The 16,564-nt window shown below is 37.6% G+C and overlaps 1 protein-coding gene across 5 annotated transcripts in view; it reads right to left on the bottom strand.

Annotated features, from left to right (window-relative positions):
• USP15 (ubiquitin specific peptidase 15) overlaps positions 1-16,564 on the bottom strand; it is a 128,936-nt gene that overhangs the window by 103,243 nt on the left and 9,129 nt on the right. The window lies entirely within an intron of this gene.

Here is a 16,564-nt window from a genome sequence, read left to right as displayed (position 1 = left end):
TATTTCTATTGTTCTATAAAATATCTACTATAGACAACTACTGACATACACATTAAACAAAAAATCCTTAATAGAACTTTTAAAAAAATGCAGTAGCTGTTCAGCACAATATGTGCCAACTGAACAAAAATTCAAATGACAATGACAAGCGTCAATCAAGGTAAAATTTTACATGCAACATGGTAAAATGTTAACATGAAAAATGGTTCTTTTGCAAAAAACTTAAAAATACAGTATGCTAATTGTATATGTTTTACTGTATCTTTCAGGGAGTAAGGAAAGCAATTATTAAAGGTTTGGAAGATTGATTTTAGTAATTATAATCAAAGTTTTAAAAGAAACTTTAAAAATATCTAGCTTCTTTACTAACAGAAGTTGATAGCAACAACACTGTCTCCCACTGTTTCTTGTACATAAGTAAAATTCGCTGGGGCAAGCAACTGGTTTTTAATTGATTTAAAAGTATGAAACCAAGCACTATAACAATTACTGAAACTATATTCACCCTATTTTCAAATACCTAAATTAGCTTTCTCATCAGATGACCAGTTACAGAAAAAGTAAAATAATAGTCTCTAGCAAAGAAAGCATAAAAAAATTATTATTCTAAAAAAACCATAGAAATTTATTTATATTATATATACCATGCTTTGCCACTGGTTCATAATTATTTTAAAATTCTTTTCAGAAACATTTTCCCTCACAGTTAACTAGGCTCAATCACAAACAAAAGCAAAGGTTAACAAGATGTTTAAAGTCCACGTGTGTAGCCAAGTTTTTTAGAACATCATTCCAATGCTTCCATGCTTACAGTACTATTCATAGAGCCCTGTAGGAATGAAATGCTATCTTTATGTCTGAAAATACTTGAAGTAAAGGCACCAACCTAACAAAACCCCACAATTTTTAAGGAATATTCATCAGCAGTTCGATTTCCTAAAAATGGGTAAGGTAGAAGAATTATCTATACATGAGTATTCCAAACATACTATCAGGGTCATACAATGGAATGCCCCCAAGTTGTAGATTTTGATCTATGAGGAAAAAAGAGAATTGAAAAACTAAGTTTTAAGAAAACCCTGTTTGTAAGATAAACAAAATAGATTAGACTAGCAACATCTTTTTATGTTAAACTGAATAAAGAAAATTAGACTTAACTGTATGTGTGCATGCGTGCTCAGTTGTGTCTGACTCTTTATGATGCTGAGGATGGTAGCCCGCCAGGCTTCTCTGTCCATGGGATTTCCCAGGCAAGAATACTGGAGTGGGTTGCCATTTTGGTCTCCAGGGGATCTTTCTGACCCAGGGATTGAACCTTCGTCTCCTGCATTGGCAGGCAGGTTCTCTACCTCTGAGCCACCAGGGAAAGCCAATGAAACATGAGGGAAGCAGAAAACACAGGAGTATCTATTATGGAAATAACGTGCAGTCTTCTAACGTGCAGTCTTCTTAGGTATACTCTTGAAATTAGATAAAGTGGACATATAAATGAAAAAAAAAATTCTAAGACATTTACATGGATTTGTTGTACTGTAAAAACTTTAATCTATTATAGACCTGCCCCAAACACAAGATTCCTCCATTTTAATTCATAAAAGCCTAGGACAAAACCAACAGCTCACCAAGATTTTAAGTGAACAAAGACCTAAATTTATTATACATTTTCAACAGCACTCTTAATCTTTGATACGTTATTAAGGTCCAGATGCACCCAACTTCTGAGTTCCTTTTTTGAATAGTTTTAACTATTTGTAAAGGTTGATATTTCATGGGTTTTAGTCTTGAAATAGCAATCTTTACAAATAGTTATACCTGATTTTAAGATGAAATCTAAAATCGGAAACTTTGCCTAATAGGTCTTGCATGATCTGATCTGCTCCTACCTCCCTCTTTAGTCTTAACTAGTACCATTTTTCTTTTTGCTGAGATCTAGTTCCTAGACATACTATTTTCTGCCTCACGGTTCCTTCTGCCTCAAATATTTTCCTACTGCTCTCACCACCTAGTTAACTCTTATTATCTTTCAGATAATTTAAACATCACTTTTCTCAGGGAATCCTTCCATAAGCTTCTCCCCATTTCCTCTTAGTTTGGAAAAGAAAACACAAGATGGCAATCTCAGTTTACTAGCTCTCAAGACTCTTTATTCAGTTACAAGGATTACTTTAACAATAACAAAATAACTAACATTTGAGCTTTACTCTTGGGCAAGGCAAGTACTTCTAAGTACTTTAATATACTGACTCACTTACTCCTTTAATTACCCAATGAGGTAGGCATTCCTATAATTTCACAGGCACATAGAAATTAACTTGCCCAAGGTTACAAAGTTAGTGCCAGACCTGTGATTAAGAAAATGTGTTAGCAGCATAGGGAGAAGCAAAAAGACCAATGAAAGCACAAAGAAACAAGAACCAGGCTCAAGTATTCAACATTTGTGGAACTACGCTACATGCTAAAAGCATAATTACAAACCCATGTAGAAAGATCTGGATATATATACATGGAAAAAATTAATTAGAGCTCTACACCTCACATATATAGTCAGTTCTACTTGAAAAAGTTTAAGAAAACCTGAATGTGTTAAACATGACTGATATAAGGGAACAGTAACACAAAGTCTGCGTATGCTTAAGTACTACTTCACTCTAGTGCGAGGACTAGGGTAAAGCAAGTGAGATGCCAAGGGACCCCAACAGGGAGTGTGTCCTTCTACACCCTAGGAGCCTTACTTGTCTCAGCCTAGCCCTAACTCCAAAACAAACACTAGATAAATGTGGACAACTACCCAGCTATACTGAGTGGCACAAGTATGCACAAAACACACATTTTTACATCTACTTACAATCACCATGTGCATTATGAACTACACACTCCACATCTGTTACAATTTCTTGGTGCATTTTGGATAACCTTCCTTCTACCATTTCACAATAACTTACAGGCTGCAATGTTTTTGAATCCCACTTCAAGCAAATTTCCTTTTTTTCAAAATAAAAATGACACATTTTTTGTGGTATTAGTGTATTTCTTAACCTTTAATAAATGTAAAACTATGCTACCATTTTTATTAGGTATCATGGGTCGCTGCCAAGAAATTTTCAAGTGCTGTGCCCCAACACTATTTTTCCCATATGCCCTGTGGGTTTTTACTGCATGGTTTTGCTTATAGCACAGTGATTTTCAGGAACACATGCTCTGTTACAGCAGAAACTGTACAAAAATAAATCATAGTTGGATTAAAAACATAAATGTGAAAGCAAAAATATAATTTTTTAAAAGATAATGGAGAAAACTCTTGTTACTTCAGAATATAGGAAGAGTAAACACAAAAAGCAAAAACTCTTAAAAGTAAAGGTTGATAAAATTGCAAGGTTAAAATGAAAAGCTTCTGTTTAACAAAGGAACCAAGTAAAGAAAGACAGAGATTGGGAAAAATACTGCCTATAACCAACAAAGGATTAGAATACATGAAAAACTCCTTTAATTTAAAAAGAAAAAAAGGACAATACACAGGACATCAGAATAGCCTCGATATCTATATCATTAGCAATGTAAAAAATACAAATTAATATCATACCACCGCGTTTGCATGAAATTGGTGAACACACAAGCACACATACATGTGTCAATAATATTGTGTGGAGAAGATGTGTAGTAACTACAGCTCATAAACTATCACTTAGGGTGTAAACTAGAATCCTCATTTTGGAGACTAATTCGGCAAATTTATTAAAGATGAAGATGTGCATACTGCAGAATCACATATTGTCATTGCTAAGTCTTATAAGAAACTCTTGCACATATTTACAAGAATACAACTTGTAATGCAGTTACATCATATATAACACAACATAATTAGCAAATGGAAAACAGGAAAAGCTCCCTAATATCCACTATTCCTATCACGACATATTATACAAAAACTGAAATGAAAAATACAGCTGCAAGTATTAACATGGATAAATCTCAAAACTGCAATGTTGAATAAGAAAAACAGAAGCTGCAAAAGGATACATATAATATAACACAAATACATTAAGATACAGATATGCACACACAGTACAACTATAGAAAATTTTTAAACATGCGACAAATAACAATATTCATAGATTCATGTATACATATTGAAAATATAAGTAAAGAGAATAATAAAAATCCATTTCTGGATGGTGGCTCCCTGTGGCAAGAGAGGGAAGGGGTTAGGATGAGTGAAAACAGGTACAGGGAGATTCAACTGTATTTGTAAAGCTTTTCTTTTTTAACTAACAGAGGTTTACAAAGCAGTTTTGTTACATTTTTCTTTGTATTCTGTTTTCTGAAATAGTATACTTAATATGGGAGAAGGCAATAGCCACCCACTCCAGTACTCTTGCCTGGAAAATCCCATGGACGGAGGCGCCTGGTGGGCTGCTGTCTATGGGGTCGCATGGAGTCGGCCACGACTGAAGCGACTTAGCAGCAGCAGCAGCAGATGACATACATCTTTTCCTTGTGTGAGCTCCTCAAGATCAGATGCCATGTCACATGAACCTTTGTAATTCCAGTCCCTCACTCAATTCCTGACCCAAAGCAATTGGTTAATAAAAATTTACTGAATGAATGAATAAAACTGCTTCTGGATATGCTTTTATTTACCAAACTAACTTGCTACTATGTATTAGCTTAACAATATCATTTCCTGAATACTCAGTAACACTTTAATAGTCACCAGTTGAAACTTGATTTCCTCTCATGTTGCACAAAATAACACCCTATTTGACATTTTTTGTTATTGTGTTTATAAATCTTTCTTATTTGACATCATTATTTTAAATATTCATATAAGTTTCCTAAGGGTTAGTTTTCAGAGAAGGCAATGGCACCCCACTCCAGTACTCTTGCCTGGAAAATCCCATAGATGGAGGAGCCTCGGAGGCTGCAGTCCATGGGGTCACTAAGAGTCAGACATGACTGAGCGACTTCACTTTCACTTTTCACTTTCATGCACTGGAGAAGCAAATGGCAACCCACTCCAGTGTTCTTGCCTGGAGAATCCCAGGGACGGGGGAGCCTGGTGGGCTGCCGTATATGGGGTCGCACAGAGTCGGACACAACTGAAGCGACTTAGCAGCAGCAGCAGCAGCATACTTAATATGATTAATATGTTTCCTATTTAATACAGAATAACCGTTTATATGGGCTTCCCTGGTGGCTCAGTGGTAAACAATCTACCTGCCAATGCAGGAGACACAGGTTTGATCTTTAGGTCACGAAGATTTCCAGAGAAGGAAATGGCAACCCATGCCAATATTCTTGCTTTGGAAATCCCATGAACAGCGGAACCTGGCAGGCTATAGTCTATGGGGTCACAAAAGAATTGGACACGACCTAGCAACTAAACAGTAACAATGATTAATGTACAATCTTCATATACATGCACAAAATGAAAGAGTCAAACATACAGACTATGAATAATGTTGCAGTCAACCAAGCTGATAGCAAACGAGATTTCAAGCATAAAAACGGGATAAAAATGTGTACAGGAAAATGTATAAAATGCATAGCTTTAGTTTTATTACTCTTTACTTTTTAAAAGAAATTCATTATTTTCTATAATTATTATTTTCTATTACCTCATATTTAATTTTATACTATCTCTTTGAAAAGAAAAGACCCTGATGCTGGGAAAGATTGGAGGCAGGAGAAGGGGATGACAAAGGACGAGACGATTGGATGGCATCACCAACTTATTGGACATGAGTTTGAGCAAGCTCCAGAAGTTGGTGAAGGACAGGGAAGCCTAGCATGCTGCAGTCCATGGGGTTGCCAACAGTCAGACACAACTGAGTGACTGAACGATGACAAATCTCTTCCAAATCCAACAGATTAATTTCCATTCAGTTCAGTCCAGTCACTCAGTCGTGTCTGACTCTTTGCGACCCCATGAATCGCAGCACGCCAGGCCTCCCTGTCCATCACCAACTCCCAGAGTTCACTCAAACTCATGTCCATCGAGTCAGTGATACCATCCAGCCATCTCATCCTCTGTCACCCCCATCTCCTCCAACCCCCAATTCCTCCCAGCATCAGGGTCTTTTCCAATGAGTCAACTCTTCGCATGAGGTGGCCAAAGTATTGGAGTTTCAGCTTTAACATCAGTCCTTCCAATGAACACCCTGGACTGATCTCCTTTAGAATGGACTGGCTGGACCTCCTTGCGGTCCAAGGGACTCTCAAGAGTCTTCTCCAACACCACAGTTCAAAAGCATCAATTCTCTGGCGCTCAGCTTTCTTCACAGTCCAACTCTCACATCCATATGTGACTACTGGAAAAACCATAGCCTTGACTAGATGGACCTTTGTTGGCAAAGTAATGTCTCTGCTTTTGAATACGCTATCTAGGTTGGTCATAACTTTCCTTCCAAGGAGTAAGCGTCTTAATTTCATGGCTGCAATCACCATTAGATTCTAAGAAAAAGTTACATAAACCTTGAAGAATTTTCTTTAGAAAAACATGACTTGTTTCCAAATTGATCAAATTATGAATCTGATATATAGTAATGCATTCATTTTCAAGAAATTATTTCCTTTTGTTAACTAGAGCAACTACTAACTAAGCCAGAAAGGTGAAAATGATTGGTTGACATCTCGTAAGAAAAGAAAAGCACAAAGTACAAAAATACAGATTATTACCCTTGTTATCTGGGAAGATATGTAAACCAAACAATCAAAAAATTCTAAAACTGACATATATACTGACTTTAAGCTGATCAAGCTTTAGTACCAAATATTAAACTTACCAAATATTAAACTATAGACTTGCAACCATCCTGCTGCTGCTGCTGCTAAGTCGCTTCAGTCGTGTCTGACTCTGTGCAACCCCATAGACGGCAGCCCACCAGGCTCCTCTGTCCATGGGATTCTCCAAGCAAGAACACTGGAGTGGGTTGCCATTTCCTTCTCCAATGCATGAAAGGGAAAAGTGAAAGTGAAGTCGCTCAGTCGTGTCTGACTCTTAGCGACCTCATGGACTGCAGCCTACCAGGCTCCTCTGTCCATGGGATTTTCCAGGCAAGAGTACTGGAGTGGGGTGCCATTGCCTTCTCCTGCAACCATCCTAGGTTCAACTAAATACTAACATGCAAACACCTAGATAGCCCAGAGTAATTATTAACCTCTTTATGATAAACAAATTTAAGTTTCTTACACAAAAAAGTTAGTATCATACAGATGAAACTGAGGATGAAATATTTCTGAATAATATTGAGCCATCTGACTGTGTTCCTATATAAAAAGCTATGAAGTAAACGTACCAAAATATGCTCAAGATCATTTCAGCTTTTGGGTGAGGCTTCGGACTGTGGCTGAATCACTATCATTTCCTGTTTCAGGTGAAAAGTGAAAGTGAAAATCGTCCAGTCGTGTCCAACTCCTTGCGACTGCATGGACTATACAGTCCATGGAATTCCTCAGGCATAATACTGGAGTGGGTAGCATTTCCCTTCTCCAGGGGATCTTTCCAACCCAGGGATCGAACCCAGGTCTCCCGCATGCAGGTGGATTTTTTAACCAGATGAGCCACCAGGGAATACAAAGGACTTTAATGATGATGCCTCACATTTGTCACTACCCAAAAGGCCTGTTTTCGTTCCAATCCCAAAGAAAGGCAATGCCGAGGAATGCTCAAACTACCGCACAATTGCATTCATCTCACACACAAGTAATGCTCAAAATTCTCCAAGCCAGGCTTTAGCAATACGTGAACCATGAACTTCCAGATGCTCAAGCTGGTTTTAGAAAAGGCAGAGGAACCGGAGATCAAATTGCCAATATACACTGGATCATCGAAAAAGCAAGAGAGTTCCAGAAAAACATCTATTTCTGTTTTATTGACTATGCCAAAGCCTTTGACTGTGTGGATCACAACAAACTGTAGAAAATTCTGAAAGAGATGGGAATACCAGACCACCTGACCCACCTCTTGAGAAATCTGTATGCACGTCAGGAAGCAACAGTTAGGATTGGACATGTAACAACAGACTGGTTCCAAATTGGGAAAGGAGTACATCAAGGCTGTATATTGTCACCCTGCTTATTTAACTTCTATGACAGTACATCATGAGAAACGCTGGGCTGAATGATGAAGCACAAGCTGGAATCAAGATTGCCGGGAGAAATATCAATAACCTCACATATGCAGATGACACCACCCTTAGGGCAGAAAGCGAAGAGGAACTGAAGAGCCTCTTGATGAAAGTGAAAGAGTGTGAAAAAGTTGGCTTAAAACTCAACATTAAGAAAACTAAGATCATGGCATCTGGTCCCATCACTTCATGGGAAATAGGTGGGGAAACAGTGAAAACAGTGGCAGACTTTATTTTTGGGGGCTCCAAAAATCACTGAAGATGGTGATGGCAGCCATGAAATTAAAAGATACTTATTCCTTGGAAGGAAAGTTATGACCAACCTTGACAGCATATTAAAAAGCAGAGACATTACTTTTCCAACAAAGGTCCATCTAGTCAAGGTTATGGTTTTCCCAGTAGTCATGTATGAATGTGAGAGTTGGACTGTAAAGAAAGCTGAGCACCGAAGAATTGATGCCTTTGAACTGTGGTGTTGAAGAAGACTTTTGCGAGTCCCTTGGACTGCAAGGAGATCCAACCAGTCCATCCTAAAGGAGATCAGTCCTGAGTGTTCATTGGAAAACTGATGTTGAAGCCGAAACTCCAATACTTTGGCCACCTGATGTGAAGAACTGACATGTGAAAAGACCCTGATGCTGGGAAAAACTGAAGCCGGGAGATGAAGGAGATGACAGAGGATGAGATGCTTGGATGGCATCACTGACTCAATGGACATGAGTTTGAGTAGGCTCTGGGAGTTGGTGATGGACAGGGAGGCCTGGCGTGCCACAGTCCATGGGGTGGCAAAGAGTCAGACACGACTGAGCCACTGAATTGTACTGACTGATGATTCTCAAACACTAGTATATCAATATGAAAATGTTTCTATAATGATATTATGAGTTCAAAATTACTAAAGAAAATTTCAGAGATTAAGTATCTATGGTCTTCAATCGATTTCAAGTCCTTTAAAAACAACCAACAATCCTCCAGCATATCTCCAGTTTAGCCTTCTCTACTTCCAATAACTATTTCAAACCTTTTCAAAACATTAAGTCTCTAATCCATTAGGCTGAATAGACAGCCTTGCTGCTTACTTTTCAAAGAAGTAAGCCCCAACTTTCTAACTCTCTTATTCCACACCTTTATCATCAGTGATTCCCTTATATACCCGTGGAGTATATAACTCTCCTTAAATCTAAGGCTAATAATTTTTGTTCCTATTCTTTGGATCTAATTTCCTTCTGCCTCCTTGGAGACTTAACTTATAAACAGCCACTACCATCTTTTTTTCCCCCATATCTATTCTGTTTTTTTAACTTAGCATATAAGAAGATCCATCCACTCTTTTCCCCCTTCTGCCCATATGACTGCCCTACTCACATACACATTTCCTCTTCTATCTGCTCCCATTTTTCTGATTTGTCCTTGTAGCCAAGCTTCTCCTTCCTCAATCTGCACTTACTCTTCACCAAAGCACAACAGATCTTGCTATCCCAATGGGCCCTCAAAAAGGTCCTCGTGAAGTCACCAGTGGCCACCCTACCTAATACAAAGGATTCATAATTTTGTTACTGTATCAGTGCTTTTAAAAATAATCTCAGTGATTGTACCTTTCCGGAGGGCAGGAATATATCTATATCTAAATATATTTAGCTATTTTACAAGATTCCCTACTTCTACCTAAACGTTAATGTCACAGAGCTGCTCTTCAATTTCCTCTTTTCTCACAGTCAATAGTCTCAGTGATACTGTAACTTCACCAGGAGTCTAAAATCTGCATGCTAAGACCAATCCTCAAGTTCTTGAATATTTCCAATTTCTATTCACCCATGTCAACTTGGATTTTTTATAGAATTTCAACTTCAAGTTGTCAACTGTCTTTACATCCTCAAATGTACTCCTTCTCTAACATCTCTTTAATAAATGTCATCAGTAATTTAGTTTCCCAAACCAGAAACCAAATTATCCTATATTCTTCCATGACCCCTTAACATCTAGCAACCAAGTCTGTCCCTCTCTTCTTCATGCTCAGAAAAGTATCTTAGTTCTGTAACTCACCCTCCTCATCAGTCTTAAGTGGCATAGAGTACTATAACAGCTGCCCAACTTGTAAATGCTTTAAATTTGCTTGCTTCCAATTTAGCCTCCATTCTGCTGCCAGACATTTTAAAAACACAAATATGATCAATCACTCTACTGTTAAAATTAAAATTTAGTGTCATGTAACAGACCACCTTACCTGTCTCCTGAGAAACCTGTATGAGGCTCAAGAAGCAATAGTTAGAACCCCGTATGGAACAACTGATTGGTTAAAGATTGAGAAAGGAATACAACAGGGCTGTCTGCTGTTACCCTGTTTGTTTAATCTATACACTGAGCACATCATGAGAAATGCTGGGCTGGATGAGTGACAAGCTGGAATCAAGATAGGTGGGAGAAACATCAACATCCTCAGATATGTGGATGATACCACTCTAGTGGCAGAAAGCAAAGAGGAACTAAAGAGCCTCTTGATGAGCGTGAAAGAGAGAAAGAGCTGGCTTAAAACGAAATACTAAAAAAACTAAGATCATGGCATCCAGCCTGCTTTACTTCATGGTAAATAGAGGGGGAAAAGGTGGAAGTAGTGACAGATTCCCCTTCTTGGGCTCTAAAATCATTGCAGATGGTGACTGCAGCCATGAAATTAGAAGATGTTTGCTTCTTGGCAGGAAAGCTATGACAAACCTAGACTGTGCTGAAAAGGAGAGACATTACTCTGCCAATCAGGTCTGTATAGTCAAGGCTATGGTTTTCCCAGTGGTCACATACAGTTGTGAGAGCTGGACCGTAAAGAAGGCAGTGCCAAAGAATTGATGCCTTCAAACTGTGGTGCCAGAGAAGGCTCTTGAGAGCCCATTGGACAGCAAAGAGATCAAACAGTCAATCTTAAGGGAAATCAACCCTGGATACTTGGAAGTACTACGATGCTGAAGCTGAAACTCCAGCATTTGGTCATCTGATGTGAACAGCTGACTCTCTGGAAAAGTCCCTGATGCTGGGAAAGATTGAGGGCAGAAGAGAGTGTCAGATGAGATGGCTGGATGGCATCACCAATGCAATGGACGTGAACTTGGGCAACTTCAGGAGATGGTGAGGGACAGAGTGTCCTGGCATGCTGCAGTCCATGGGGTCACAAACAGTCAGACACAACTGGATGACTGAACAACAACAAGAGAACAGAAATGTTTTAATTTATATTTATGTAAAGTTTTTTGTATAAAGTGTTTTCAAATTAATCTTTAGAGTAACTTTTTCCCCTCTTTTTTTAATTTAGCTGATGGGGAAACCAAAACTCAGAGCAGCTATGTACCTTAACAAGGTCATACAACACTGAGTGTGTAGGGCCTGTTTTCAGTATGCACTCTAGTTTTCAGACTCTAAAGTTTAGTGTTCTTTCTACTGTATTAAACTGTACTTTGGAAGCCATTTACTAACAGAGAACTAAGGCTTCCCAGGAAGCTCAGTGGTAAAGAATCCGCCTGCTAATGCAGGGGATGCAGGTTCAATCCCTGTTTCGGGAAAATCCCCTGGAGAAGGAAATGGCAACCCACCCCAGTATTTTGGTCTGGGAAATTCCATGGACAGAGGAGACTGGTGGGTTGCAGTCCATGGGTTGCAAAGAGTTGGACACAATGCAGTGACTGAGACACATTTAGAATAAACAAAATCCTTTTTGAAAAAATAATATCTTAGCGTATGAACAGGAGTTATTTCATGAAGAATAAGATAAAAAGCTATCTAGATTGAAGGAACAGCACGTGCTAGACCCAGAACAACTTCGGGATTCAGGTATACTAGAAGAGTTAAATGCAGTTGGAGTTTATGACAAAGGGAGAAGAGATGCTGGATAAGGGAGGCTGGGGCCACACTACAGCACCTTTAAGGTAATCAAAGATTTTATCCTAAATGCAAGGAAAGCCACTGACAGATTTTTAGAAGAGATATAATCTGATTTACACTTCATGAAGATCACTGGGAGTATCTCACAGGAGTGTTGGGAGGTTTAAATACAAGTGAAATGTTTAATAAATCAAAACTTACATAAAGTTATGAGTACTTCAAAAAGGCCTAAACTGTATGGTGCTAAATGTTCTACTGGTATCAAGACAGACAATTTGTAATGTGGTCTGGACAGAATAATTTTCAATGGCTACAGAGAAGCAGGATCAATTTTAGGACCCAAAACAAATCAATTCAAAATGAGTCAATTTTAAAACAGCCCTCAAATGCAGAAAAGCTATTATAAGAACTGAAAAGGCCAGGTTGTAGGTTTTTCACTGTTATTTGTGGGTTTTTTTTTTTTTGCGGGGGGGGGGGGGGGGGGGGGTGGTAGAGAAGAAAGGTAGGAGCCTCAAAAGCTGGCTAGTGTCTCTGTACACTCTAAAAGAAAATTTAAGAAACACATAAAGGGACCAATGAATGATTCAGAACAGTCGTAAATACAAAGACATTTAAAAGCAATACAGGGAAATGGGGAAATCCCAAGAGCTGGATTCAGAAAACCATAGGGCTAGTGAATGCATGGTTCTGTTTTGCTTTTTTGGATTAGTATACGTCTATGCTGACAATTTTCAAATAAGCAGTTCCTTCTTAATTGCTTAATACTGATATATGATGTTTATTTTTTTTTAAAAACTCTACCTTTTTCTCTGCAAAGTAGATATAAGACAGTCACTATTTTGCAACTGAGGAGACACACAAAAACTTCAGCCTAATTCAATGTAGCACACTTACTCTGAGAACATGTATAAAACTGTTGTGTGTAGAATTAACAGCATAAACACCTTTGGATATTAATTCACTCTATAACTAATCATCTCATTGAATAAAATACTGTTTCAATTACATTTAAGTTGCAACAGCATAAGCCATTTTTTAATACTAAAAGAGATACTTATAGTATCTAGTACTTTAAATCATTATAAAACTAGATACCTCACTGACTTTTTTTAAGTACCACAAATGAAAACTCTTCAGTAAAACATAATCAAGGAAAGCTATTAAGTTGTTTAAATAAACCAATGGTTTGGTTAATCATCCCTTTATATCTTAATTTTTAGGTCTGAAGCATTTCCAACCTATTTTTTGCTCTACACGTTAAATTAATCAGTTGGCAAGAACTAATTTTTATGACCTCTTTTACATCTAAACTAAAAGACAAAGAACTCAGGAAGGAGGCCAAGTAAGATTGTGAAACTGAAAAGAAAACACACAGAAGTGGAGAAAATGTTGCGTATCATCTATCTGATAGGGGCTTTGTATCTAGAATATATATGAAGAACTCTTAAAACTCAATAATGAAGAGAAAATTGCCAAGTGAGAAAATGGGCAAAGAATGCAGACAGGCATTTTTGCCAAAAGGGCTAATAAGCATATACGAAAAGATGTGCACCAACATTTGCCACTATGAAAATGCAAATTGAGCCTCCAATGAGATACCACTGCACATCCCCCAAGATGGCTATAATCAAAAAGACAGGTAAGTATCACAACAATGCAGAGAAACTGGACCCTTATACATCACTAGTGGCAATGGAAAATGGCATCACTGCTTTGGAAAAGAGTCCATTAGTTCCTCAAAAAATAAACACAGAGACTCAGCAATTCCATTGCCAGATATGCACCCAAGGGAAATGAAAACTTATGTCTAGACTAAAACTTGCATATAAGTGTTCATAGAAGGATTATTCATAACAATCAAAAAGTGTGAACAAGTCAAAAGTCCATCAACTGAAGAAGGAATAAACTGAATATGGCATCCCTATACAATGGGACATTTTGTGGCAATAAAAAGAAATAAAGTGCTGATATACACTACAAAATGGATGAATCTAAAAAGCATTATGTTAAGTAAATGAAGCCAGAGATAAAAATCACACATATATTGATTCTATTTACATGAAATATCCAGAAGGCAAATTTATAGAACAAGAAAGTAGATCAGTAGCTGCCAAGAACAGCGGGATGTGGGTAGAAAAGGGGGTGGGGGAAACTACTAATAGGTATGTGGTTTCTTTTAGGGCTGATAAAAATATTTCAAAATTGATTGTGGTGATGGTGGCACAATTCTATGAATATACCCAAATTCAGTGAATTGTACACATCAAGTGATATGTGATACCACTCACCGATTTCTTTTCTCTGCCCATGTTCCTTTCCTCCAGAGACAGTATGATATGTCAATTATACACAATAAAGCTATTATCTTTTTTCAAAAGTGTGAAAGGGCCATAAATCTGGATGGAATTACTAGGGATAATTTTACAAAGATTGGTTTTGAAGTAAGTGAAAGTCAAGACTTAGTAAAATGTACTGGAAATAACATGAATGATGTGTAAACTCCTATAAGGAAGGAATAAGTAAAGAATCTGCAGGAAACAATACTTGTATCAAAGAGCTATATTAGTTAGAAATGAGACTGCCAAGACTACAATACTAAACCAGAAAGACCTAGAAAATTCTGTAGTTTCCTCATAGATAATAGATGAACATGGTATTTTACTAATATGACAAAACTGCCACTTCTTAATTCTAATACTTTCAAGTATTCATCCCTCAAAGAACTGTTTCCCACAAAATGGGTATGGCTATCACTCAAAGGCAGGCAGTGGCAGTGCATTTTAAAATGTGGGTTTCAGAGGTGACTGCCTAGATCAGAACCTCTGCTGCACCACTGACTGACCACATCACCATGTGCACTTAGCTCTGTACTCCAGTTTCTGAAACTGTAAAAGAGAACACTATCACTTATTTCATACAGACTCATACATGAATGGTAGTATTTGTAATCATAGCCACAACTGCATGGTACATATAAATACTTCGCTATACCTTTTCTGAGATTTGAAAAGCTTGAAATTCATTCAAATTTAAGAAAATAAATTTTCCATCTATATCACAGATAAATCTCTTGATTAAACTGTTAAACTTCATCAAGTTGCTATGACATATTGCTAAATAATATAAAGCAAGCCAAATTATCAGATCTCTTATGGTTAAAGAGATCTTATGGTTAGATCATTTAACCCTTATCATTCTTTTTTCTTTCTTCTAGTTTTATTGATACAATTGACATACAGCACTATAAAAGTTTAAGGTGTACAGCATAATGATTTGACTTACATACATCATGAAATGATTACCACAATAAATTTACTGAACACCCATTAGCTCATATAGATACAAAATTAAATAGAAAAAAAATTTCCTTATGAGGAGAACAGTGGCCACAGGACTGGAAGAGGTTCAGATTTTATTCCAATCCCAAAGAAGGGCAATGCCAAAGAATGTTCAAACTACAACACAACTGCACTCATTTCATATGCTAGCAAAGTAATGCTCAAAATCTTTCAACAGCATGAGAACATCCAGATGTACAAGCTGGATTTAAAAATGGCAAAAGAACCAGAGAGCAAATTGCCAACATCCACTGGGTCACAGAAAAAGCAACAGAATTCCAGAAAAACATCTACTTCTGCTTCACTGACTACACTAAAGTCTTTGACTGTGTGGATCACAACAAACTATGGAAAATTCTTCAAGAGATGGGAATATCAGACCACCTTACCTTCCTCCTGAGTAACCTGTGTGCAGGTCAAGAGGCAACAGTTAGAACTGGACATGGTATGGGGAGGGAGGAGGGAGGAGGGTTCAGGATGGGGAACATATGTATACCTGTGGCGGATTCATTTTGATATTTGGCAAAACTAATACAATTATGTAAAGTTTAAAAATAAAATTAAAAAAAAAAAAAAAAGAACTGTACATAGAACAGCAAACTGGTTCAAATTGGGAAAAGAGTATGTCAAGGCTGTGTACTGCTTATTTAACTTAAATGCAGAGTACATCATGTGAAATGCCAGCTGGATGAAGCACAAGCTGGAATCAAGAATGCTGGGAGAAATATCAATAACCTCAGATATGCATATGACACCACCCTAATGGCAAGAAAGCTAAGAGGAACTAACAAGCCTCTTGATGAAGGTGAAAGAGGAGACTGAAAAATCTGGCTTAAATTCAACATTTGAAAAACGAAGATCATGGCATCTGGTCCCATCACTTCATGGCAAATAGATGGGGATAAAATGGAAACAGTGACAGACTTTATTTTCTTGCACTCCAAAATCACTGTGTATGGTGACTGCAGCCGTGAAATTAAAACATGTCTGTTTCTTGGAAGAAAAGCTGTGACAAACATAGACAGTGTATTAAAAAGCAGACATCACTCTGTCGACAAAGGTCTGTCTAGTTAAAGCTATGGTTTTTCCAGTAGTCATGAATTGATGTGAGAGTCGGACCATAAAGAAAGCTGAGTGGTGAAGAACTGATGCTTTCGAACCGTGGTGCTGGAGAAGACTCTTGAGAGTCCCTTGGACAGCAAGGAGATCACACCAGTCAATCCTAAAGGAAAT

The sequence above is a fragment of the Bos indicus x Bos taurus genome, chromosome 5 (genome assembly GCF_003369695.1).
Source record: "Bos indicus x Bos taurus breed Angus x Brahman F1 hybrid chromosome 5, Bos_hybrid_MaternalHap_v2.0, whole genome shotgun sequence".
Taxonomy (NCBI): Eukaryota; Metazoa; Chordata; class Mammalia; order Artiodactyla; family Bovidae; genus Bos; species Bos indicus x Bos taurus.
The sequence above is the reverse complement of the archived record's forward strand: the minus strand, read 5'-3'. Positions and strand labels throughout refer to the sequence as shown.